This window comes from Somniosus microcephalus, chromosome 6, assembly GCF_052327205.1.
Source record: "Somniosus microcephalus isolate GS21.2 chromosome 6, FLI_Smic_1.0, whole genome shotgun sequence".
NCBI classification, from domain to species: domain Eukaryota; kingdom Metazoa; phylum Chordata; class Chondrichthyes; order Squaliformes; family Somniosidae; genus Somniosus; species Somniosus microcephalus.
Window position 1 is genome coordinate 163,906,693 of NC_140992.1, and position 26,906 is coordinate 163,933,598.

Here is a 26,906-nt window from a genome sequence, read left to right on the forward strand (position 1 = left end):
GTTATAATTAGGACCAACAAGTCTGGTCTAAGCAAGAGCAGATAAGACTGTCGAAGTTGGCAGCACAAATGAAAGATATGGAGCTAACCATCCGACGATCGAACGACCAATCTCCGGTACTTCGGACAAAGACACATCCAAAGATCGATTCCTAGCCCCAGAGGAGAAGGTAACAAACAGAAGAAAGTAGACATTGCTTAAATTTAAACCAGTACTATTGTTAGATTATCTGCTTAATAACCACTGAAACAAATGTACCTACCACACAGTTTAAAATCGAAGCAGCATTATTATCTATATAAAGGGAAAGTCAACTGAAAAGTCCTCAATTTTTCTGCCTCTTCTGTTCTTGGAATCATTTTTTATAAACTGTTACCAATAGCTGGTCTGTACCGGGTTAATGTTAGATACCAACGTCCTACTATCTTAACAAACTTTGAGATGTACACAAGTCACACCAACCAGCAGTGGAGATAGAGAGGATGAAAGCCAAAATTGCATTGCCTATTGGATTTTTCAGTCTCTCTTCTCTTTCTACACGATCCACGGAGTTGATCGTGCTTACAACTATAACTCTTGGCCCCCTTCCCGTTCTTCTTGGTCAATCAGAAGTGCTAATCACCTATACCAGATGGACCAATGATAAAAAACCTAATGACAATTCAATGTCACTCTTTCTTACCCTGCCAAGCACCAGCACAGATATCGGCATCCTAACTGATTTATCTAGTGAGTTATAGAGGACTGCAATTGGGGTGCAGTGAGCAGAAGTGAGTAGGACCAGGTGGATGTGAAAAAAATATCCAAGGGAAGAGCTAAACAGAAGGCCAGCTCACGGCCTAGTTCTGCTGAAGAAGGCAGAGCTGCAGACGTAAGAAGCCCAGCATCATAAATTGCTGAATGCATTTTTTTTCCTGGAGATTAATCCTTATCCGTCCATTATGAGTACATAGACTCAGAAGATAGATGGACGTCTGATTAATAATCTTTATTAATGCATAAACTAATATAATCTAGTATATACAGAGCTCATGAGATCCTCTTAACAATATTTACGAGCAAAGAACTCATCGTGTTGGTCGGAAGTGATAACGACTGGACTGCTCACGCGAGCCACATGTGAGGTCAGTAAGAATCCCGAAAGTGCACAGGTTAACTACAGGCCCGATAGCGGACCTGAATTAGAGCAGCGGCAGCGAGGTGAGGATAAAGAGCGAGCCGAGAACGGCTTTGAATTAAAGCAGCGGCAGGGGCGAGGCTCTGATTCAAAAGCAGCAAAAAGAAAATCAAAGAGCGACGTCAAAGGAGAGCACGTCGGTAATTGTTTGGTGAGTATTACAGCTTTTATTTGCTCTCTAGGTTACAGAAGGGAGTTACATTAAGTGCGGAGAAACTGTAACTTGCTGTATTTATTAAATTATTAATTAAACCAGGTAAAATAATCCAGCAATAAAAATAAAATATCGATTGAATATCAAATTTAACCAACTAATTAATAAATAAAACAAAGTTAGAAATGGCAGGGCAGGTGATTTGTCGTAACAGCAGCATGTGGGAGTTTGTGGAGAGCATCGTGATCCCGAGCAACCAAATCTGCAGTAAGTATCTGCAACTCGAAAAACATCGGCTCAGATTTGTTGAGCTGGAAAATGAGCTGAAGACATTGCGATGCATCAGGGAGCGGAAAATTTTGTTCCATGAGGCATACCCTTTAGGTTAAGTAGTACTTAGAGTTCGTCAGTTCTCCGGGACAGGAGGGTGTGACTGCGAGTTAGGCAGATATGTGTACCCAGGATGTATTGATGGAGGAGCCTCAGTCCTTGAGATTGTCCAACAGGTACGAGGTATGTGCTACCTAAATGGATGAGGAAAAGGACTGCAGGGAGGATGGGCCAACTCTTTACTTGAATACAGAACGCACTCGTTACAAGATGGACGAACTAGTGGCACAAAGATAGATAAATGGTTTTTATGTAATAGCCATTGGCGAGACATGGTTGTAAGGTGAACAAGGTTGGGAAATAAATGTTCCAGGGTACTTGACATTTCGAAATGGAAAAGGAGTGGGTAGCCCTGATAACAAAGGATAACATAAGCACAGTAGAGAGAAAGTAGCTAGGCTCGGAAAATCATAATGTAGAATCAGTATGGTTGGATATATGAAATAACAAGGGAAAAAAAACACTGGTGGGAGTATGTAACAATAGGGAGCCACCGAACAATAGCTATAGCGTTGGACAGAATATTAATCTAGAAATAGCAGGAGCTTGTAACAAAGGTAATGCAATCATCGTGGGGGACTTAAACCTTCATATAGTCTGGACAATTCAAATTGGCAAAGGAAGGCTGGAGGACGAGTTCATAGAATACATTTGGAACAGTCTCCTAGAACAATACCACATGGAACCAATCAGGGTACAAGTTACTTTAGATCATGTATTGGGTGAATTTACCAATCTCATAGTAATGGATCTTCTGGGGAAGAGTGATCATAATATGATAGAATTTCCCATTAAGTTTGAGACTGACTGGCCTGAATCCGAAACTAGAGTCAGAGAGTTAAATAAGGCCAGTTACATAGGGATGAGAGGCGAGTTGAGTAAGGTAGCTTGGAAAAATAGATTAAAAATGTATGGCGGTAGATAAGCAGTGGCTGGCATTTAAAGAACTGGCTACCTGGTAATTACTGTCAGCAGGGGCTGACTAAGGGCTTTGGAATTTCTACTGGTATAAAAACAAGAGGCTTTTGCAAATATACAGAGGTAAGTAGCATGAAGTCCAGTTCTATGGAGTCCTGCTTCTACAGATTACTAAACTAGGGAATTTGATGAGCGAGGTAATTTTAAGGAGTGACCTCTTCCTAAACTTTAGTAAAGTTTTGCATTTCGTTTTTTTAATTGAACTTAACTTTATCCTTAATTGTAGTTTTTTCACAGTGGTAAACAAACTGCCTGCTAGTGGCAGTTGCACAGTTAATTATGTGGCTAGATAGAACTAGCTACGTGGTAACTACTGTCAGCAGGGGCTGAGTTAGGGCTTGGAATTTCTGCTCATGTAAAAAGAAGAGGCTTTTGCCAACACACGGAGGCAAGTAGCATGGAGGACATATAAATTGGCCAAAAAAAGCAGTAAGCCTGAGGATTGGGAGCAGTTTAGGCTTCAACAAAGGAGGTCAAAGGGATTACTTAAGAAGGGGAAAATAGAATATTAGAGTAAGCTTGCAGGGAACATAAAATTGACTGTAAAAGCTTTTATAAATAGGTGAAGAGAAAAAGATTGGTGAAGTCAAGCATAGTTCACTTGCAGTCAGAATCAGGGAAATTTATAATGGGGAACAATGCAATGGCAGACCAATTAACTACATATTTTGGTTCTGTCTTTACAAAGGAGGACACAAATAACCTCCCAGAGATGTCGGGGAACATAGGGTCTGATGAAAGGGAGGAACTGAAAGAAATCAGTATTTGGAGGGAAATGGTGTTTGGGAAATTGATGGGTTTGAAGGCCGATAAATCCCCAGGGCCTTATAATCTACATCCTAGGGTACTTAAGGAATTAGCCCTAGAAATAATAGATGCATTGCTGATCATCTTCCAACATTCAATGGAATCTGGAACAGTACCCATGGATTGGAGGGCAGCTAATGTTAACCCACGATTCAAAAAAGGTGGTAGAGAGAAAACGGGGAATTACAGACTGGTAAGCCTGACATCGGTAGTGGGGAAAAAGCTAGAGTCCATTATAAAAGATGTAATAGCAGAGCACTTGGAAAACAGTGACAGGATCAGACAAAGTCAACATGGATTTACAAAAGGAAAATCGTGCTTGGCTAATCTACTGGAATTTTTTGAGGATGTAACTGGCAAAATAGATAACGGAGCACCAGTGGATGTGGTGTATTTGGACTTTCAGAAGGCTTTTGATAAGGTCCTGCATAAGAGATTAGCGTGTAAAATTAAGGCACATGAGATTGGGGGCAAGGTATTGACTTGGATAGAGAACTGGTTGGCAGACAGAAAGCAAAGAGTTGTAGTAAATGGGTCTTTTTCCGAGTGGCAGGCAGTGACTAGTGGTGTACCACAGGGATCGGTCCTTGGACCTTAGCTATTCACAATATTTATTATTTATCTAGACAAGGGAACTAGATGTAATATCTCCAAATTTGCAGACGACACAAAGCTGGGTGGGCATGTGTGTTGTGAGGAGGATGGACAGGTTGGGTGATTGGGCAGAAGCATGGCAGATGCAATATAACGTGGCTAAATGTGATGTTATCCACTTTGGTGTCAAAACAGGAAGGCAGATTATTATCTCAATGGCAATAGATTGGGATAAGGGGAAGTGCAACGAGACCTGGGTATCCTTGTGCACCAATCGCTGAAGGGTATTCTTGTGCACCAATCGCTGAAGGTAATCATGCAGGTGCAGCAGGCAGTTAAGAAGGCAAATTGTTGGCCGTCGCAGCAAGAGGGTTTGAGTACAGGAACAAGGATGTCTTGCTGCTGTTGTACAGGGCCTTGGTGAGACCACATCTTGAGTATTGTGTGCAGTTTTGGTCGCCTTATCTGAGGAAGGATGTTCCTGCCATGGAAGGAGTTCTGCGAAGTTTCACCAGGCTGATACCTGGGATGGCAGGAATGACGTATGAGGAGCGTTTGGGTCGATTGGGCTTGTACTCGCTGGAGTTTAGAAGAATGAGAGGGGATCTCTTTGAAACTAATAAAATTCTGACAGGACTGGACAGACCAGATGCAGGAAGGATGTTCCCGATGGTTGGAGAGTCCAGAATCAGGGGCACAGTCTAAGGATAAGGGGTAGACCATTTAGGATAGAAATGAAGAGGAATTTCTTCACCCAGAGAGTGGTGAACCTGTGGAATTCTCTACCACAGAAGGCAGTAGAGACCAATTCATTAAATATATTCAAGAAGTAGTTGGATATATTTCTTAAGGCTAAAGGGATCAAGGGGTATGGGGAGAAAGCAGGGACCGGGTTCTGAATTTTTAATGATCAGCCATGATTGCGTTGAATGGTGGAGCAGGCTCGAGGGGCCGAATGGCCTACTCCTGCTCCTATCTTCTATGTTTCTATGTTTCTATGTTTCTATGAGTCCGGTTCTATGGAGTACTGCTCATACAGAGTTCTAAACTCAGGAATTTGGTGGGTGCGAGCATTCGGTGAGGTAAGGGTAAGAGGTGCTGCTTGATACATAAAAAAATATATAAACAACTAGGTTTAAATTAGGACTGTGGGCTAAGCTACAGTAGAGACTTAAAGCATAAAACTAAATTTATTAAATTAAGCAAGGTTATTACCTGGATGAAAAACTATTAATAGAGAAATCAGTATTTCAAAATTTGAAAACCTAATTAGTTAAGCAAAATAAGATAGAGATGGCAGGGCAGGTGATGTGTTGCATCTGTAGCATGTGGAGCTGGTGGACAACAGTGTGATCCAAAGCAACCACAACTGCAGCAAGTGTATTAAAAACAGGGGTCTTTGACTGCAGCCAGCAGTTTATGCAGTGAGCACAGAGTTAACAACTGGGAGTTTGGTAAGTGTGGGAGTTTTAAGAGTTAATCATTTTTAAAATGAAGTGTTAATTGCTAGCAGCTCTTAAGTAAGATCAACTGTAAAAGTTAATATTTTATCTTTAAATTTTTAAGTTTTTTCAGGCTGCTGTAGTTAGATAATTAGCTAAATAGATTAAACTGGTACCTGCAACAGTAGCAGAGCAGTGCTCACTCATCTGAGACACAAACAGTGTAACTACTGGTGCCTTTGAGTGCAGCCAGCACAGAGTGCAATGAGCACAGGGTGAACAACTGTGAGTTTGGCAGGTGAGGTAGTTCGATGAAGTGGGGGAAGGAGGTGCTTGCTTTTCCTAACTTCTCATGCCGAGCAGCGGCACACCTGAACGGGAGCAGACCTAGGCCTGAGAGTGGGGATAAAAGCAGCAGCAGACCAGCATCAACAAGAGAAAATGGCAATATGACGTCACAGGTGAGCTAAGTTTTAAGGTAACATATAACATAATTAAATTTTAAAAACTAAACTTTATTTACTAAACTAAACGAGGTAACTCATTTGATTAACACAAAACTAATTAATTAATAAACAAAATAACGGTAGAACAGGAGATGTGTTGCTGCTGCAATATTTGAGAGCTTGTGGACATTTTTGTCCAGTGCGACTACATCTGCGGTAAGTGTCTGTGGCTCAAGGAACTTCGGCTCTGAGTTGTGGAGCTTGTGTCCGAGCTGCAGACATTGTGAGCCATCAGGGAAGGAGAAAGTTACCTGGACGTTTCGATCCAGGAGGCAGCCACACCCCTTAGATTAAATACTTTAAAATTGACACGTGGTTAGGGCCAGGAGCGTTTTACTCTGAGTGATGCAGGTACGGGGATCCAGGAGGTAGTATTGCAGGAGCCTCAATCCCTACCGTTGTCCAATAGAATCGAAGTTCTTGCAACCCTTGTGAACAAGTGTGGGGACGACATACAAACTGACCAAGGCACCATGGCACAGCAACCCGTTCAAGTGGGGGGAGTAAAAAGGAAGTTGGTTGTAGTAGGCAAAAGCATCATTAGGGGGATAGACACTGTTCTCTGCAGGCAGGAGGATGAGTCCCAAATCCTATGCTGCCTACCCAGTGCCAGGGTAAAGGACATCTCCTCCGGGCTGGAAAAGAACTTGGATTGGGAGGGGGAGGATCCAGTTGGTGTGGTCCACGTAGGTACCAACGGCATAGATAGGACAAAGAAAGATGTTCCGCTGAGAGAGCTTGAGCAGCTAGGGACTAAATTAAGAAGCAGAACCATAAAGGTCATAATGTCTGGATTGTTACTGGAGCCACGAGCAAATTGGCATTGTGTCAATAGAATCAGGGAGATGAATGCGTGGCTCAAAGTTTGGTTTGGGAGAAGTGGTTTTCGATTCGTGGGGCACTGGCACCAGTACTGGGGAAAGAGAGAGCTATTCTGTTGGGACGGACTACACCTTAACCATGCTGGGACCAGAGTTCCAGCGAATTTAATAACTAGGGAGGTAGATAGGGCTTTAATCTAAATAAGGAGGGGGGGGCCGGTGGAGAGAAATCTAGAATGCTACAGACAAAGAAGCAGTGCAGGAAAGTGATTGGGGTAAGGAAAACCAGATTTTGTTAGATAGGGACAGAGCATACAAACAGCAGTGCATTATGACAGCGGATCTGCGTAAGAAAAAATGGTAAGACAAATAGGTCCATAGTCCAAAAAAAGTTAAGATTTCTAAAAATGTAAAAAAGACAAATCTAAAGGCACTGTATCTGAATGTATGAAGAATTGGTAATAAGGTAGATTAATTAATAGTGCAAATAGATATACATGGATATGATATAATTGTGATGATGGAGGCATGGCTGCAGGTTGACCAAGGCTGCGAGCTCAATATCCAAGGATTTTCGATATTTAGGAAGGACAGCCAAAAAGGAAAAGGAGGTGGGGTGGCGGTGTTAGTAAAGGATGAAGTCAAAGTAATAGTGGGAAAGGATTTTGGATCAGAAAATCAAGATGTAGATTCAGTCTGGGTGGAGATAAGAAGCACCAAGGGGCAGAAAACATTGGTGGGATTCGTCTATAGGGCTACAAGCAGTAGTGGTAATGAAGGGGGTGGCACTAAGTAGGAAATTAGAGATGCATGTAACAAGGGTACTACTGTAATCATGGGTGACTTTAATCAACAGATAGACAAGCTAAACCAAATTAACAATAATAATGTGGAGGATGAATTCCTGGATTGTGCATGAGATGGCTTTTAAGACCAGCACGTTGATGAGCAAAATAGGGAACAGGCTTTCCTAGATTGGGTATTTTACAATGAGAAGGGGTTAATTTATAATCTTGTTGTGCGGTGTCCTTTAGGAAAGAGTGATAATAGCCTGTAAGAATTCTTCATTGAGATGGAAAGTGAAGAAATCCAATCCGAAGCTAAGGTTCTAAATCTAAACAAAGGAAACTACGAAGGCATGAGGAGTGAGTTGGTTATGATATTATTAATAGGCATGATGATGGATAGGCAATAGCTAATATAAAAGGAAGGAATGCATGAATTGCAACAGTTGTACATTCCTTTCTGGCGCAAAAACACAAAAGGAAAAGCAGCACAACCATGGCTAATAATAGAAAGTAACGATAGTATTAGATCCAAAGAGGATTCATATAAAATTGCCAGAAAAATTAGCAAACCTGAGGATTGGAAACAGTTTAGAGTTCAGCAAAAAAGGACCACGAGATTGATTAAGAGGGGAAAAATAGATTATGAGAGTAAACTTGCAAGGAACATAAAAGCCGATTGTAAAACCTTCTGCAAGTATGTAAAAATAAAATGATTAGTGAAGACAAATGTGGGTCTCTAACAGGCAGAAATGGGAGAATTTGTAATGGGTAACAAGGACATGGCTGAGCAGTTAAACAAATACTTTGGATCTGACATCACAGAAGACAACACAAATAACTTCCCAGAAATGCGAGGGAACCAAGGGTCTAGTGAGAAGGAGGAATTAAAGGTAATTAGTAATAGTAAAAAAATAGTGCCAGAAAAATAAATGGGACTGAAAGCCAATGAATCCCCAGGGCCTGATAATCTGCATCCCAGAGTACTAAAAGAGTTAGCCATGGAAATAGTGGAACCATTGGTTGTCATCTTCCGAAATTCTATAGATTATGTAACAGTTCCTGCAGATTGGACGGTTACAAATGTAACCCCACTATTAATAAAAGGAGGGAGAGAGAAAACAGGAAATTACAGACCGGTTAGCCTCACATCAGTAGTAGGAGAAATGCTGGAGTCTATTATGAAGGATGTGATAACAGGACACTTAGAAAATATCAGTGGGATTAATCAAAGTAAAGATAGATTTATGAAAGGGATATAGATCTTGACAAACCTACTGGAGATTTTTGAGGATGTAACTGTTAGAATAGATAAGGGAGTACTAGTGGATGTGATGTATTTTGATTTTCAGAAAGCCTTTGATAAAGTCCCACATAAGAGGTTCTGTGCAAAATTAAATCACAAGGAATTGGGGGTAATATACCGGCATGGTTTCAAAATTGGTTAACAGACAGGAAATAGAGAGTAGGAATAAATGAGTCTTTTTCAGGGTGGCAGGCCGTGACCAGCGGGGTACCACAGGGATCAGTGCTTGGGCCCAAGCTATTCACAATATATATCAATGATTTGCATGAGGGAACCAAATGTATTATTTCCAAGTTCGCTGACCACACAAAACTAGGTGGGATAGTGAGCTGTGAGGATGATGCAAAGAGGCTTTAAGGCGATTTAGACAAGTTGTGTGAATGAGAAAATACATGGCAGATGCAGTATAACGTGGATAAATGTGAAGTTATCTGCTTCGGTAGAAAAACAGAAAGGCAGAGTACTATATAAATTGTGATAGATTGGAAAATGTTAAAGTACAGAGGGACCTGGGTGTCCCTGTGCCACAGACACTGAAAGCAAACATGCAGGTGCAGCAAGCAGTTAGGAAGGCAAATGGTATGTCGGCCTTTGTTGCAAGAGGATTTGAGTAGAGGAGCAAGGATGTCGTACTACAGTTATACAGGGCATTGATGAGACCGCACCTGGAGCACTGTGTGCAGTTTTGGTCTCCTTACCTAAGAAAGGATATACTTGCCACAGAGGGAGTGCAGCAAAGGGTCACCAGACTGATTCCTGGGATGGCAGGACTGTCGTATGATGCGAGATTGGGTCGACTAGGCTTTTATTCAGTAGAGTTTCGAAGAATGAGAGGGATTCTCATTGAAATTGATACAATTCTGACAGGGCTAGACAAACTGAATGCAGGGAGGATGTTTCCCCTTGCTGGAGGGTCTAGAGCAAGGGATCTCAGGGTACGGGGTATGACATTTAGGACTGAGATGAGGAGACATGTATTTAATCAGAGGGTGTTGAACTTTCAGAATTCTCTACCACAGAAGGCTGTAAAAGCCAAGTCATTGAATATATTTAAGGAGGAGATATATTTCTAGACACCAAAGCCATCAAGGGATATGGGGAGAGAGCGGGAATATGTATTGAGATACAGGATCAGCCGTGATCATTTTAAATGGAGGAGCAGGCCTGAAGGCCCGAATGGCCTACTCCTGCTCCTATTTTTGTATGTTTCTATGTTCCTATGTGTCTGCAGCTCGAGGAACTTCGCTTCAGAGTTTATGAGCTGCAGTCCGAGTTTAGGGCACTGCAATAAATCAGGGATGGAGAAAGTTACCTGGACACTTTGTTCCAGGTGGAAGTCCCACACCTTAGGTTAAATACTTCATATTCGGTCCGTGCTCAGGGAGAGGAGGGTGTAACTACGAACGAGGCAGGTATGGGGATCCAGAAGGCAGCATTGGAGGAGCCTCAGCTTGTCAAACAGGTATGAACTTCTTGCAGATTCTGCGGACAAAAGCAGGGATGGCAGAGAGGATGAGCAAACTGACCACAAAACCGTGGTCCAGGGGGTCATTCAGGTTGGGGGAGTAAAAAGGAATATAGTAGTGGTAGGGTAGGATACAGTATACATAGTGTGATAGATAACCTTCTCTGCAGGCGAGAACGTGAGACCAGAAGGCTGTGTTGTTTGCCTGGTGCCATGGTTTAGAACATCTCCATGGGGTTGGAGATAAACTTGTAGTGGGAAAGGAAGGATACAGTTGTCGTGGTCCATGTAGCTGCCAAAGACATAGGTAGGATTAAGAAAGCGGTTCAGCTGAGGGAGTATGAGCAGCTAAGGGCTTAATTAGAAAGCAGAACCACAAATGTCATAATCTCTGTATTAACAGCAGAACCATGAGCAAATTTGTAAAGGATCAATTAGAGCAGAGAGTTGAAATCATTGCCCAATAATTGGTGTGGGAGAATTGGCTTTGATTAATGGGGCACTCGCACCAGTACTGGGGAAAGGGAGGGCTGTTCCATTGGGACGGGCTTCTCTTGAACTTTGCTGGGACCAGTGTCCTGGTGTATTGAACAACTAGGGCTGTAGATAGGTCTTCAAGCAAAATAGTGGCTGGAAGGGTTCAGCTGAGGGGAGACTTAGAAATTTGAAGAGAAAGTACAAGGCAATAGTGCAGGGTTACGAGAGGGATCATGTTAACCAGAGTGTGACAGGAAGGGACAGAGCGTACAAGCATAAGAGTGCACTAGCAAATAGGATAGCAGTAGGGAAAAAAAGGTCAAAAGACTAAATTAAAGTTATTTATCTGAATGCATGCAGCATTTGTAACAAGGTATAGGAATTGATGGCACAAATAGAAATAAATGGACATGATCTGATCGCCATTACAGAGACGTGGCTGCAAGATAACCAAGGATGGGAAATTAATATTCAGGGATATTTGACATTTCGGAAAGATAGGCAGAATGGCAAAGGACGTGGCGTAGCTATGTTAATAAAGGATGAGATCAGTACAGTAGTGGGAAATGATATTTGCTCAGTTCAGTTTGGGTGGAGATAAGAAATAACAAAGGAAAGAAGTCACTGGTGTGATTAATCTATATGCACATTAACAGTAGCTAACCTGTGGGAAACAGCATAAATCATTAAATAATGGGGGCTTGTTACAAAGGAACTGCATAATCGTGGGCGATTTTAATCTTCAGATAGATTGGACAAATCAAATTGGCAAAGGGAACGTTGAGGATGAGTTCATAGAGTGTATTCAGGACAGTTTCTTAGAACAATACTTTGTGGAACCAGCCAGGTAACAGGCTATTTTTGATCCGCTAATGTGTAATGAGACAGAATTAATTAATAATCTCAGTGAATGATCCCCTAGGGAAGAGTGATCATAACATGATAGAATTTCACATTCTGTTTGAGGGTGAGCAAATTGGGTCGGAAACTAGTGTCTTAAACTTAAATAAAGACAATTATAAATATAAATACAGATTTGGCTAAATTGGAGTGGGAAAATAAATTAAAACTTAAGTTGGTAGATAAGCAGTGGCAGACTTTTAAGGAGTTATTTCATAAATCTCACCAAACATATATTCCAGCGAGAAAGAAAGACTTAACGAGAAGGATGAACAATATGTGGCTTACTAAGGAAGTTAAGGAGAGTATCAAATTGAAAGAAATGGCATTCAATGTAGCGAAGATTGGGAATATTTTGTAGGCCAGAAGATTGGGAATATTTTAGAAACCTGCAAAGGATGACTAAAGAAATAGTAGAGGGAGATATAAATTTTGAGAATAAACTAGCAAGATATATTAAAACAGAGAATAAGAACTTCGATAAGTATGTAAAAAGGAAAAGAGTAGCTAAGCTAATCGTTGATGCATTAGAGGATGAGACTGTCTAATTAATAATGGACAACTAAGAAATGGCAGAGACTTTGAACAAATCATCTTGTATTTGTCTTCACGGTAGAAGACACTAAAACCATCCCAATAACAGTGGAAAATCAAGGGGCAAAAGGGTAGGAGGAACTTAAAACAATCACTATCACTGGAGAAAAAATTACTTGGCAAACGAATGGGACTAAAGGCTGACAAGCCCCCTGGACATGATTGCCTGCATCCTAGAGTCTTAAAAGAAGTGTCTGCAGAGATAGTAGATGCATTGGTTGTAATCTTCCAAAATTACCTAAATTCTGGAAAGGTCCCAGTGGATTTTAAAGCTGCAAATGTAACCTTCGTATTCAAGAAAGGAGGGAGACAGAAAGCAGGAAAGTACAGGCCAGTTAGCCTAAAAACTGTCATTGGGAAAATGCTGGAATACAATATTAAGGAAGTATTAGCAAGAAATTTAGAAAATCAAAATACAATCAAGTAGAGTCAACGTGGTTTTATGAAAGGGAAATCGTGTTTGAAAAATTTATTAGGGTTATTTGAGGATGTAACGAGCAGGGTGGTTAAAGGGGACCCATTAGATGTAGTGTGTTTGAATTTACAAAAGCCATTTGATAAGGTGCCACATAAAAGGTTACTGCATAAAATTAGAGCTCATGGTGTTGGGGGTAATATACTATCATGGAATGAGGATTGGCAAACTAACAAAAACAGAGAGTCGGGAAAAATGGGTCATTTTCAGGTTGGCAAACTGTAAATGGTGGAGTGGCACAGGGATTAATGCTGGTGCCTTAACTGTTCACAATCTATATTAATGACTTGGATGAAGGGACCGATAGTACTGTAAGAAATTTTCTGGCGATACAAAGCAGGTGGGAAAGCAAGTTTTGAGGAGGACACAAAGGGCTAGAAATTCAGTAAGGCCCCGCCAGCTTTGCACCCAGTTACCGCCCAAAGAGGGCTTCTGCGCCAATAGAGGAGTTTGCGCTGATATTCAGCGCAGCGGTAATGGCGGCGGTAGCCGGTAGCGCTGCGCCGGCACTGATGATGTCATCGGTGTGCGCAGTGCCCCGGTTCCGCCCCGATACCGGCCCGACCCCCATATTTAGTTGCGGCCGCCTCTTCCGCAGCGGCCACAAACAACGTTCTGCAACCGTGGCCGTCCTGCAGCCTTAGTGGCGCTAGTTAAGGTGGAGGTGCGGCCGGCCGCTTTTTCAGCGGCCGCCTGCCCGCACCTTCTTCCCCGGCCTCCTCCACCACTGCCCCCCCCCCCGCGGCATTGCCGGCTGCTTTCCACGAGCCCGACACTTCTCCGTGGTGCCGGGCTCATTTGCCGGCACTATCAAGCGGCGATCTCCCCATTGCAGGCACCTGCCCCTTAAGAGAAGGCGGAGGCCTGCAGTACCGCAGCCTGCCGCTCCGCAGTGGGTGGCGCAGCGGCACCTACAGTGCTGAAATTCAGTTTCAGCGCCCCAAGCGGGGGCGGGCACACCCTGGAATAGTGCCCGGTTCCGACTTGGGGCGCAAAAACTGAAATTCTGACGGTCGCAACTGGCTCCGTGCGCAGCGCCAACTTTTGGGCGCAAGCGAGCTGGCGGGGCCTTACTGAATTTCTAGGCCAAAGGGTCTACAAAAGTATATAGGTAGTTTAACTGAGATGCAAAAATTTGGCAGATGGAGTATAATGTGGGAAATTGTGAGGCAATCCATGTTGGCAGGAGAAATAGATAAGCAAAGTATTAATTAAATGGAGAGAGACTTCAGAAAGCTGCATTAGAGAGGGATCTACGTTTCCTCATACATGAAACACAAAAAGTTAGCATGCAGATAGAGCAAGTAATTCGTAAGATAAATGGAATGTTGGCCTTTATTGCAAGGGAGATGGAGTATAAGGGTAGGGAAGTCTTACTACAACTGTACAGGGCGTTGATGAGACCACACCTAAACTACTGCGTAATGTTTCCTACTCCTTACTTAAGGAGGGATACCCTTGTATTAGAGGCAGTTCAGAGAAGGTACACTAGGTTGATTTCTGGGATGAAGGGGTTGTTTTATGAGGAAAGGTTGAGCAGGTTGGGACTATACTCATTGGAGTTTAGAAGAATTAAAGATGATCTTATTGAAACATATAAGATTCTGAGGGGGCTTGACAGGGTAGATGCTGAGAGGATGTTCCCCTCGTGGGGGAATCTTCAACTAGGGGGCATAGTTTCAGAATAAGGGCTCTCCAATTTAAGACGGAGAATAATTGGAGGAATTGAAGGAATTTCTTTTCTCAGAAGATCGTGGAACTTCGGAATTCTCTACCCCAGAATGCTGCGGAGGCTGAGTCATTGAAAATATTCAAGGCTGAGATACACAGATTTTTGAACCACAGGGGAGTCACTGGTTATGTGGAACAGGCAGAAAAGTGGAGTTCAGGCCAAGATCAGTTGAGTGGCCCAGAAATTCGGGTCGGTGGCTTCCCGCGAGTGCAGGCCCCCGATCTGCACTTACCTTGCGTGCCGGCAGTTGAGTTGTAGGGCCCCATGGAATACCAATCCGGGGCCTGGCCCAGCTGCCAGCGCGCAGTGCTTTCGTGTCTCAGGGGCGCAGTTAGTTCGATGCGTCCCCTGGGATCATGTGGGCCATGGGCAGCCAATCGGAGGAGGGAAAAGCCCATTCATATATCTTGACAGGCAGAGCTGTCAAGACTTATAAATACCATGGCCCCAAAATAGCAGTAAACCTTCAAATATATTTTTAAAAATCACATTTTTTAAATAAGCTATAAATTACATTAAATAACTATTTTAAACAAAAATTTAAATTTTTGAAAAAAAAAAATTATATTCTAACGGGGCTAAAATTAAACCTACCTTGCTTTAAAGTATTTAAAAATAAGAAACCTGCGGGAAAAATGTGTTAATTTTAATTAATTGACCACTTACCTTGTAAAAAGCAGGCCTTACGCCTGCTTTTTAAATTTCTAAATTCTAAAGACTTACCCTTACGTAAAAAAAACGTAAGTTCAAAGCGCACGCACTGTGTACGCGTTCGACATCAGAACCCCTTCGTTCAGAGGAACGGAAGTGCCGGTTTCCCGCGCATGCGCAATGCATGCAGGAAACTGGCACTTCCATTGGGCCTACGGGGGAGTACCCCGTGCGTACTCACCCGTGGAGACCCGAATTTCTGTCTTGCTCCAATGTGCTGTGCCCTGCAGCATAAACATGGATGTCCTGGTCAACTTTAATTATCAACAGGGAACGTTTATATGTTCAGGTTAGGGCCAAGAGCGACATTAACAGAAGTCTCCGGCAGAGGTCTTATAACACTGCTGTTTAATATTGTTGTTCTCAAAGTAAACGGATTTTAACGTTGGCAAATTACATAGGTTATCAAGCACATACTTGGCATTAATGAGTTACTGTCTCTTCATTTATTTTGTGTTCATCCCTTACATGCTTTTGTCATGCCGTTACAATGGGTTAAAATCGTGGGTCGGTCAACGCCAAGCGGAAAATCAATGTGCTGCACTCATGGTTACTAAAGGTGGCTTGACCATGAAATAACATCTGTAAGTGCATATTTTGAGATTTAGAATTCTATTTAATGGATGACTAAAGAAACATACGCGATGAAATACATGAGGATAAAATTGTGGAGGATTCGTTAGAAAACCATGGGAACTCTGTAAATGGTCTTTTTACGCATTTTCCAACCGGCTTCCCTTCAGTCTTCCGTTGTTGTTAAGGCGGATGATTGCGGAATGCACACGTTGTGTCTACTATTACAATTCGCTCGAGTAGCTTTTCAGATCAATTATCCTGGCAGAGCCTGTTCCTGGGACTAGGGACAGGGTCACTGGCAAGGCTTTGTAGAAGCTAAGTCAGAGCCATGCCTGGTTAGTACCTGGAGGGGTGACCATCAGGGAAGACCAGGTGCAGAAAGTCACGGAAGGAGCCCCGAGGAGGGGCGGTTGGTGAGCAGGTCACGGAAGGAGGAGCGGCTGGTAAGCAGGCCTGGGCGTTGGGCTGAAGATTGTCGGACAGGAGGAATGGTGGAAATGGAATGGTGGTGTGCACCGACGCAGCGGCTTTGCTTCTCCCAGTCATGGGAGCTTGCAAGATCACATTTCGTTGTTCATGTACATGTGCAATGACAATAAAGATTAATTATTATTATTATATTCCATGAAGAAATGGGGTTCCTAAGTGGGATCACGGAGAATGGCAAATGGAGTGATAAAAAGTAGGCCATTTTGCACCGGAGGCAATTATGCCAACCTCCCGGTGCCCTTTAACCACATTTACAGGCAGCAAAGCACCTACTTGGCAAATACTCTGCAGAACTAGTTACCTGGTTGTAAAGAAATAAGTCCAGACGAACGCAACTGCCGCTGACGTAACATTGGACTGGCACTGAGAGTGCCTGTAATTGTCAATTACAGTCTCAGCGCCTTTCCACTGCCTCCTTCAAGCGAGAGAAACTGCTGTGAGGAGAGGTTATAAAGCACGCGAGAAACGGCTGTGAGGAGAGGGTACAAAGCCAGGGAGAAATGGCTGTGAGGATAGGCTATAAAGCACGGGAGAAACGGCTGTGAGGATAGGCAATAAAGCACGGGAGAAACGGCTGTGAGGAGAGGCTATAAAGCACGGGAGATACGGCTGTGAGTAGAGACTATAGATCACGGGAGAAACGGCTGTCAGGAGAGGGTATAAAGCCAGGGAGAAATGGCTGTGTGGATAGGCTATAAAGCACGGGAGAAACGGCTGTGAGGAGAGACTGAAGATCACGGGAGAAACGGGGGAACCACCAGAGGATTATGGACAATTGTATATAATTCCTTTTACAGCAATGTCGTACAGCTGGGGGCTGCAACTTTAATGTATCTGTTAACTGTACTAGACCTTCTTTCCTGCACTACACGTGATGACTTCATGCCGTCCGTCATGTGATCTCCCAATGGCGGGAAGAACGTGATGACGTCATGACGTCAGAGCTCGGAACCTTCTAGCAGTTGAGCTCAAAATCTGCTTGCAGTTGAGCTCGGAACCTGCGAGCAGTGGAGCTCGGAACATTCTAGCAGTTTCCAGAGAGGCTTTCAAGCAGACCAGACCTATTTGCATTGTATCCTACAGTTTCCAGTACAGCTTCGTTTGTTCATTAAATTTTATTGTTTTGATTTTCTGAGTCGATCTCAATTCTTTGGCTAGGAACCCCAGTTCCTACATTGGTGACCCCGATTTCTTCGAACAATTTTCGTTGAAGTTACATCATGGACATGAACGCCGTCACCCTCAAACTGCCGCAATTTTGGGAGCAACAATCGGCCGCGTGGTTTTTCCAGGCGGAAGCCCAATTTGCAATCCGGGGAGTAACAGCGGATTCGACCTGTTATTATTACGTGGCCTCCGCCATCAACAGCGCCATGGCCTCACAGGTCGTCAGCCTCCTCGAGAGTCCACAGTTCGATGGCAAGTACGAAGCTTTAAAAGCACGTTTACATCAGATATTTGGTCTGTCCAAGTCGGAGCGCGCTCGCAGACTTATCTCCATGCCCGGCCTTGGGGACTCAAAACCCTCAGAGTGCATGAACCAAATGTTCACGCTTTTAGGCTCAGAATCGCAATGTTTTCTGTTCCGCGAGCTGTTTCTCTGTCAACTACCAGAGCCAGTTGAGACGGCCTTGGCCAATTCCACGATCACGGATTGTGCTGAACTCGCTGCGGAAGCGGAAAAATATTGACCGTCTCACAACAATCTTGTGCAGCCATGAGGTGCCCATCCCCCACAAGAGTGAATCCGACTCCTCCTCCTGCAGGCTGGTGAGCATACCACGCTCGTTTCGGCGCGAAGGCCAGATATTGCCGTCCGCCCTGCAGTTTCTCACCTAAAAAAGAACATACCTCAAACCAGCGTTTTTTGAGAAGGTCAATAAGGCCTAAGGGACGCGCTGGAGTTGCGATGGCCGTCGGGTCCACAGGGAAACTCCTATACATTACAGACTCACTGTCAGGGCGACGTTTTCTCTGTGATACTGGCTCCCAGTGCAGTATACTACCAGCGTCGAAGCTGGATCTTCAATCTGGCGGTCAAGGCCCCCCCCTCAAGGCAGCCAATGGTGCGGCCATTCGCACATTGGGAAAGCGTAGGATCCAGTTGAGTTCTGGCGGCCAACATTTTGTTTGGGGGTTCATCATGGCGAAAGTCTCACAGGCCATCCTGGGGGCAGATTTCTTCTGCGCAAACTGGTTTCTCGTCGATGTCTAACACTGCCGGCTAATCAGTGCCTCCACTTTTCAATCGGTCCCCTGCCACCGAAGCACTGCGATGTCTTGGTCAGTTGGCTTGCAGTCTCATCTCCAAATGAGCTCTCTCGTATTCTCAGTGAGTTCCCTGAGCTCACCAGGCCCACATTTTCTTCTTCTGTCGCGAGGCATGGTGTGGCACACCACATTACCACAACAGGAACCCCCGTTTATGAGAGAGCTCGAAGGTTTGAACCCGGTAAACTCGCGGCCGCCAAGGCGGAGTTCCATACAATAGAAAGCTTGGGTATTATTCGACATTCAAATAGTCCTTGGTCCTCGCCATTACACATTGTTCCTAAGCCGGGCGGCGGATGGTGACCATGCGGTGACTACAGACGCCTGAATGATGCTACCACACCGGATCGGTACCCAATTCCTCACATTCAGGATTTGATGGCCCATCTGGCAGGGAATTCCATCTTATCCAAAGTAGACCTCGTCCGAGGCTATCATCAAGTGCCCGTGCATCCTCAGGATGTCCCCAAAACTGCCGTCATCACACCTTTTGGGCTCTTTGAGTTCCTTCGTATGCTGTTTGGGCTGAAGAATGCAGCACAAGCCTTCCAACATCTCATGGATTCCGTGTTGCGCAATCTGCTGTTCATCTTTGTCTACCTAGACGAAATCCTTATTGCCAGTAACAGCACGATAGAACACATTACGCACTTGTGTACCCTTTTTTCTCATCTCAGCCAACATGGCCTTATTATCAATTCGGCCAAGTGCCAGTTTGGGTTGCACAACATTGATTTCCTGGGACACAGAATCACCTCAGAAGGCGCCGTCCCACTGGCCACGAAGCTAGAAGCAGTCACCTCGTTCCCTCTTCCTCAGACCATCAGGGCCCTCCAGGAATTTCTGGGAATGGTCAATTTTTATCATAGGTTCGTCCCCAAGGCGGCATTGTTGATGCAACCTTTGTACAAGACCCTCAGATGTAAATCGGGCAAAGACCCGATTGATTCGACACCCCAGATGGACCAGGCTTTCCTCGACACTAAGAATGCATTGGCTGCTGTGACCATGTTGGCACATCCCCTTCCCGGCGCAACCATTGCCCTTACCACTGATGCATCTGATTATGCCATCGGGGCAGTACATGAGCAGTGGGTCGATGGCAAATGGCAACCACTGGCTTTCGTCAACCACCAATTGCGGAAGAACGAACGCAGGTATAGCACTTTTGATAGGGAGTTGCTGGCATTGTTTCTGGCCATCCGCCATTTTTGCTTCCTACTGGAAGGACGCCCATTCATGGCTTTTGTAGACCACAAGCCACTTACTTTTACGATGGCCCAGACAGCGGAACCATGGTTGGCGCAGCAACAATGTCATCTTAGGTACATATCTGAAATTACAACTGACATACAACATGTCTCGGGCAAAGACAACCTGGTGGCAGATTGTCTCTCCCGTGCCCAGCTCCACGCAGTACACCTGGGAGTCGACTATGTTGGTTTGGCAAAAGAACAGAAGGCAGACCCTGAAGTGCAGGCATACCGGACAGCACCTTCCAGCTTACAAGTGGCTGATATCAGTTTCCAGGCCGCAGGGACCACACTCCTGTCTGACATCTCGATGGACGTCCCACACCCAATCGTTCCAGTCGAATGGCACAGGAGACTTTTTGACACTATCCATGGGTTGTCACACCCTGGCATGAGAGCGTCACAATGACGCATGGCAAAGAAATTCGTCTGGAAGGGCATGCATCTCGACGTCCGTGACTGGACCAATACATGCGTGCGTTGCCAGAAGTTCAAGATACAACGCAATGTTAAAGCCCCAGTCACCACTTTTCCGGTTTCGGAGCATTGATTCCACCATGTGCACGTGGACCTGGTTGGTCCTCTCCCTTACTCTCGCGGATACACTCACCTCCTCACCGTGGTAGACCGCACCACCAGGTGGCCAGAGGCAATTCCTTTGGTTGCCACCACAGCGGCAGACGTCTCCAGAGCCTTCATCTCATCATGGGTAGCTCAGTTCGTGGTACCGGCTGACATCTCCTCCGACCGGGGGCCTCAATTTCCCTCTGAGCTCAAGGTTTTGGCACCAAGCTTCATCATACCACGGCCTACAATCCACAGGCGAAATGTCTGTGTGAAAGATTCCACAGGTCCCTTAAAGCTGCACTGCGTGCAAGTCTCCGTGGGCCTAATTGGGTGGACAGGCTCCCTTGGGTGCTGCTAGGTCTTCTCACGGTGCCTAAGGATGACCTGCATTCTGCAGAGCTGGTTTACGGCCAACCACTTAGTGTGCCTGGCGATTTTCTTCCTCCTCACACGGAACCCTGGTCCCCAGCTCAGCAGCTCGTCAGCCACCAGGAAGCAGCTAGGAATTTCACCCCAGTGCCTATGTCGCATCATGGCCTGCAGCGCTCCCATGTCCCGGTGGACCTTAAGAGCGCAGAATAAGTGTTCATTTGGCAGGATGCTCGCAAAAACCCGCTCAAACTGCCTTACACAGGTCCGTTCCACGTCATCTCATCAGGTGACAATTCCTTCACAGTCGACGCCGGCGGTAAGCCTGACCACATCTCCATCGACCGGTTGAAACCGCGCATCTGGATCTGAGTGAACCAGTCATCACTGCTCAGCCGCCACATCATGGTCGACCACCATCGACTGCCAGTCCAGTACAGCCACAGTCATCCGCCAAGTCGCCAGTGCCCGCCTCAGTGGGTCGACCAGAGCAGGCCTCTTCTTCTCCTCCGCCTGTGGCATCATCCCAACCACAGCCAATGGCTAGTTTGTCTTCTAGCGCTCCGTTCCTGCTGCCGGGGTGTCGCAGTCGGTCGGACAGACTCGTCAGACTTCCTTCTCACCTTACCTTCTCTGTTAAAAGCAATTCTGGGGGGGGCGCAAGTGGCAGAACCACCAGAGGATTACGGACAATTGTATATAATTCCTTTTACAGCAATGTAGTACAGCTGGGGGCTGCACCTTTAATGTATCAGTTAACTGTACGAGGGCTTCTTTCCTGTACTCCGTGTGATGACATCATGCCGTCCGTCACGTGATCTCTCAACGGCGGGAAGAACGTGATGATGTCATAACGTCAGAGCTTGGAACCTTCTAGCAGTAAAGCTCGGAACCTTCAAGCAGTTGAGCTCGGAACCTGGTAGCAGTTGAGCTCGGCACCTGCTAGCAGTGGAGCTCAGAACCTGCTAACAGTGGAGCTCCGAACTTTCTTGCAGTTTCCAGAGAGGCTTTCAAGCAGACCAGACCTATTTGCATTGTACCCTACAGTTTCCTGTACAGCTTCGTTTGTTCATTAAATTTTATTGTTTTTGATTTTCTGAGTCGATCTCAATTCTTCGGCTAGGAACCCCAGTTCCTACATGGCTGTGAGGAGAGACTATAGATCACAAACAGCTGTGAGGAGAGGCTATAAAGCACGAGAGAAACGGCTATGAGGAGATGCTATAAAGCACGGGGGAAACGGCTGTGAGGAGAGACAATAGATCACGGGAGAAACGGCTGTGAGGAGATGTTATAAAGCACGGGAGAAACGGCTGTGAGGAGAGACTATAGATCACGGGGGAAACGGCTGTGAGGAGAGGCTATAACGCACGAAGGAAGCGGTTGAAAGGAAAGGCATAACTCACGAGGGAAGCGGTTGTGAGGGGAACCCATTCGGTGATGCAAGGAAGATTGTGAAGAAAAAAACAAATCTGAAAGTGTGACGTCAGAAGAGCGGCGGAGCTTAAGGAATTAAATCTAAATAATTTATTATATAATTAAATGGAGTAATTTATTATATAACTAAATCAAGTGTTTATATAATTATCAGATTTAGGGGGGATAAAATTACAATTAACTAAATCGAGGATACCGACATTAAAGGATTCTGCATTTCATTAAATTAAAATATTATATAAATAATTAATTAATAGGAGTTAAGGTCTTTCTTTCTTATTGTGTCCACGGACAGTCTATACATAGCCCAGCCAGAACTGGACACATTTTTGCGCCTTGCTGTTGAATTCGGCAAGACCTGCAACAGTGTAGGGTTCCTCTAACGATGGGCATTGCAGGAGATGTTGCATAGTCTGTGCCTCAGTTCCACATTCACAAGTTGTCGGGCTGGTTGAATATCCCCATTTGCTTAGTGGCACCTTTGAGCAACCTACACCGGTCCTAAGTCTGTTAACGCACTTCCAGGTTGCCCAGTTGCAAATAGCTCCTGGGGGAAGGCTTTCATCAGGTAAAATTTACATCGCTGGGTGTTGTTCATGACTGGCGAGCCGGTCTTTCCACAAGGCGATGCGGGCTTCAGATGAGGTTGATTGTAATGGAACAACACTGTTCATGAAGCTCGTCCTTGATAATAATATAATAATATAAAGAAGTCAATAAACTCCAAATTAATCTGAAATCAAACTATTTCAAATATCTAAATATGATCTAGACCTCAAGTAATTGTATTATATCTAGAATTGAAATAATAATAAATAAATACATAAATAAATACATAAAAAACAGAAATGGCAGAGCAGACTATGTGTCGGGACTGTAAAATATGGGAGTTTGTGGACAGAAACACTGTACCAGATTGCCACATCTGCTGAAATGATTCCTGAGTTGTAGTCGCACCTCCAAAGGTGAGAGCGTAACTGTTAGTGTAGGGGAAGTGGAAGAAAGGGGTAATAAAGTAGGAGGTTCAGCAGATACTAATCCTGTCCAAAAGGTGGAAGGGACTTGCTGCCTGTGATGTTCAGGATGCAGGCTGCGTGGTAAACAGGGTAAATATATACAGAAAGATTGAATTCATAGGGTTTTTGATAATTAGAGGGAATAGCCTTGTCTGCAGTCATGATCGAGAGTCCTGAAGAGTATGTTCCCTACCTGGTGCAAAGGTAAAGGATACCTCAGAACAAATAGAGAGAAACTTGGAAAGGGAGGGAGATAATCCTGTAGTACTGGTCCACATTGGGACCAATGACAAAGGTAAGAAAAATGAAGAGGTCCTGCTAAGGGAGTATCACAAGTTAGGAATTAAATTAAAAGGCAGGACTTCACAGGTGGTAATCTCGGGATTGCTACAAGATCCATGTGCTAACTGGTACAGGGATAGTCAAGTCAGGAAGGTGAATGCATGGCAAAAAGCATGGTGTGGGAAGGACTTGTTCTATTTCATGGGACATTGGCACCAGCAGTGGGACAAGAAGGAGCTGTACCACTAAAACCAACTTCGCCCAACCGGAGTGGGCCCAGTGTCCTAGAATAAAGCAAATCTAGGGCTGCCAGTAGAACGTTAAACTAATAAGACAGTGGGAGGGTTATATTGAAAATAACATATGTCTAAAGATAATAGAAATAGGAGGTGGGAATAAAGGTCAGACCCAGTTAAAGAATGGGGGGTGGGGGGACATAAACAGTTAGGGAACAGATGCAGTTGTAAAGCGGAAGCATAAGGGCACTGTTAAAAATTAAGTAAAAGGAGCTACTGCTGCAGACCAATTAAACTGCCTGTACATCATGCAAAATAAAACGGTGGAACTGGAGGCAATAATCTGTAGCGAAGATCCAGATGCAGTAGGAATAAATGAATCATCATGGCTATATAAAGGACAGAACTGGCAACTGAATATTGCAGGTTATAAACTAAGTAGAAAGCATAAGGAAGGAATAAAGGGATTGATGTAGCTGTACTCATTTGTGATAACAGAGTGGCAGTAGAAAAAAGGCACGTAAATAACAGATCAGAAACAGAATCCATATGGATAAAAAAATATAACACATAAAGGGCGATTGATCATGCTAATAGGGGTATAACACAAACTGCCTAATAGTGGAAACCAGTTGGAGGAAGACATTTTTAAGCAAATATTTGAAATGAGTAAAGGAGATGGAATAATAATCTTGGGAAGTTTTAAGCAGCCCCAAATAACTGGCAAGAAGAGTTTGAGAAAAGGGTAAAGGGAATACAGTATTTTACAATGGCCCTGAATTTGCGGTAGGCACAACAGCTTGTACAAAACCGAAGTTGCGATCTGTTGAGTAACAAATGCACAGTGACTTCACTGCGTCTTTCACCTCCTGATTGAAATCAAGGTGCTGTCGAAAAGTTGGGCTAATTGGCAAACTACACGCTTTCAATTGGTATGTCTTGTGCAAGCAGGCGAATGAATCCTTTGCACAGTGTAAGGGGACAAGTGAAAAGGTTTTTTTTCGGAATGAAGTTCTAACAAACAAAACAACATCGATTGTATATTGTACATAACCCTGCTCTAGTTTATCCTGCAATAAAAAGGTTTACAATCAGCAAATGCCAATTTAGAACAATTACTGTATATTGCCATTTGTGTTTTAATTTAAATCATGAGAACAGAATCATTTTATTTTTAGATGTCCTAAACATGTGCCACCAGTACGTTTAGTTTTGATATTACTGAGGAAATTGACCTAAATATGTTGTAGAATATACGCCACCGAGGACATTTTCTGTCTTGGGCTATCTATAGTCATGCAACCACATCACAGAATGATCTCAAGTCAGAACATGAACTTGTTTTGTATTTCAGTTCAATAGTGAAGCATGATGATAAAGCTGTTTATTCAGTGAGTGTACAAATCTTTGTTTCAGAAGATGTTGCTGTATAGAACACTAGTAAATGAGAGTGGGCTGCACAGAGTGATACTAAAGGGAGTGCTTCTGGAGAGATTGTTAAACTGGGAATATGGAGAAGCAGGAATTCGGAGCAGAGGGGGAAGGCGGAGAGAGCGAGAGGAGTGGCCGGAGCAAAGTGTAGGCCCAAAAGCCCCGAAGGGGTGCGAGCATCAGGGAGCGAGGTAAGTGAAGTCAGCACAAGGGAAAGAGCTGAAGAAAAAAGGAAACAAATTGCCAAGTAGCTTGTGATGATTCTTTTTCAGTTTATTTCTGTTAATTTAGTTAACAATCTATTAAATAGAAGAATGGCAGAGCAACTCAGTCCCGTGGAATGCACATCCTATGCCATGTGTTAACACCAGGATGCGTCCCATGTCCTGGACAACCACGTGTGCAGGAAATGCCGACAGCTGGAGGAGCCCAAGCTGCAGGTTTTCGAGCTTGAGAAGTCTCTGGCGTCGTGATGCTGAGAGCTATGTGGAAAGCACGTTTCAGGAGGTGGTCACCCTGCAGCATAAGGGTGTGCAGGCTGAGAGGAATTGGTTAACTGCCAGACAGACAGGGAGCACCAGGCAAATAGTGCTGTTGTCCCCTGAGTGCATCTCACTCTCCAACCGGTGGTGAGGGTAATGGTTCTTCCGGGAAGTATAGCCAAGGCAAGTCCAAGGCACCACGGGTAGCTCAGCTGCACGGGGGTGGGGGGTGGGAGTGGGGAGAGGAGGAAGAGCGGGAAAGCAATAGTGGTCAGGGTTTCAATAGTTATGGGAAGAGACAGGCGTTTCTGCAGCTGCAGACGTGATTCTAGGATGTTATATTGCCTCCCTGGTGCCAGGGTGAAGGATATCACTGGGCTGCAGCCGAAAATTCTGAGGGGGAGGGTGAACAGCCAGAGGTCGTGTTACATATCGGTACCAACGACATAGGGAGAAAGAGTGATGAGGTCCTGAGGCAGATTTTCTGGAGCTAGGAAAAAGCAGCACCTCAAAGGTAATAATCTCTGGATTACTCCAGGTGCCACAAGCTAGTGACTATTAAAATAGAAGGATAGAGCAAATGACTGCGTCACTGGAGAGATAGTGCATCAGGGCGGGCTTTTGATTCCTATTGGGACCAGTTCGGGGGAATGTGGGACATGGACTGGCTGGAATGGTTGCACCTCAACAGAGCGGGAAGCAATGTCCTCGCAGGAGGTTTGCTAGTGCTGCTGGGGTTGGTTTGAAATAATTTTACAGAGGGGGAGGGCAGCAGAATGTAGCATTAGAAAGGAGAAACAAAGTACACAAATGATTGGGAGAGACAGACAGCAGTAAGTAACAGTACGGCATTAGGTGGGATCAGACAAAGATAAACTACAAGATCGACTAAGATAGGTTTACAGCCCAGGGGTGGTAAATAAAGTTGGTGAGCTGCAGGTGCAAATAGCAACATGGGAATAGGAGGTCATAGCAATAATGGAAACCTGGCTCAAAAAAGGGCAGGATTGTGTTTTTAATATTTCATAGAAACATAGAAGATAGGAGCAGGAGTAGGCCATTCGGCCCTTCGAGCCTGCTCCGCCATTCAATGAGATCATGGCTGATCATCCAAATTCAGTACCCTGTCCCTGCCTTCTCCCCATATCCCTTGATCCCTTTAGCCTCAAGAAACATATCCAAC

The 26,906-nt window shown here is 44.5% G+C and overlaps 1 pseudogene; it reads left to right on the plus strand.

The window, feature by feature from the left end:
* LOC147116163 (tyrosine-protein phosphatase non-receptor type substrate 1-like) overlaps positions 1 to 25,243 on the plus strand; it is a 44,136-nt pseudogene extending 18,893 nt beyond the window's left edge.
* Positions 25,244 to 26,906: the final 1,663 nt, after the last annotated feature.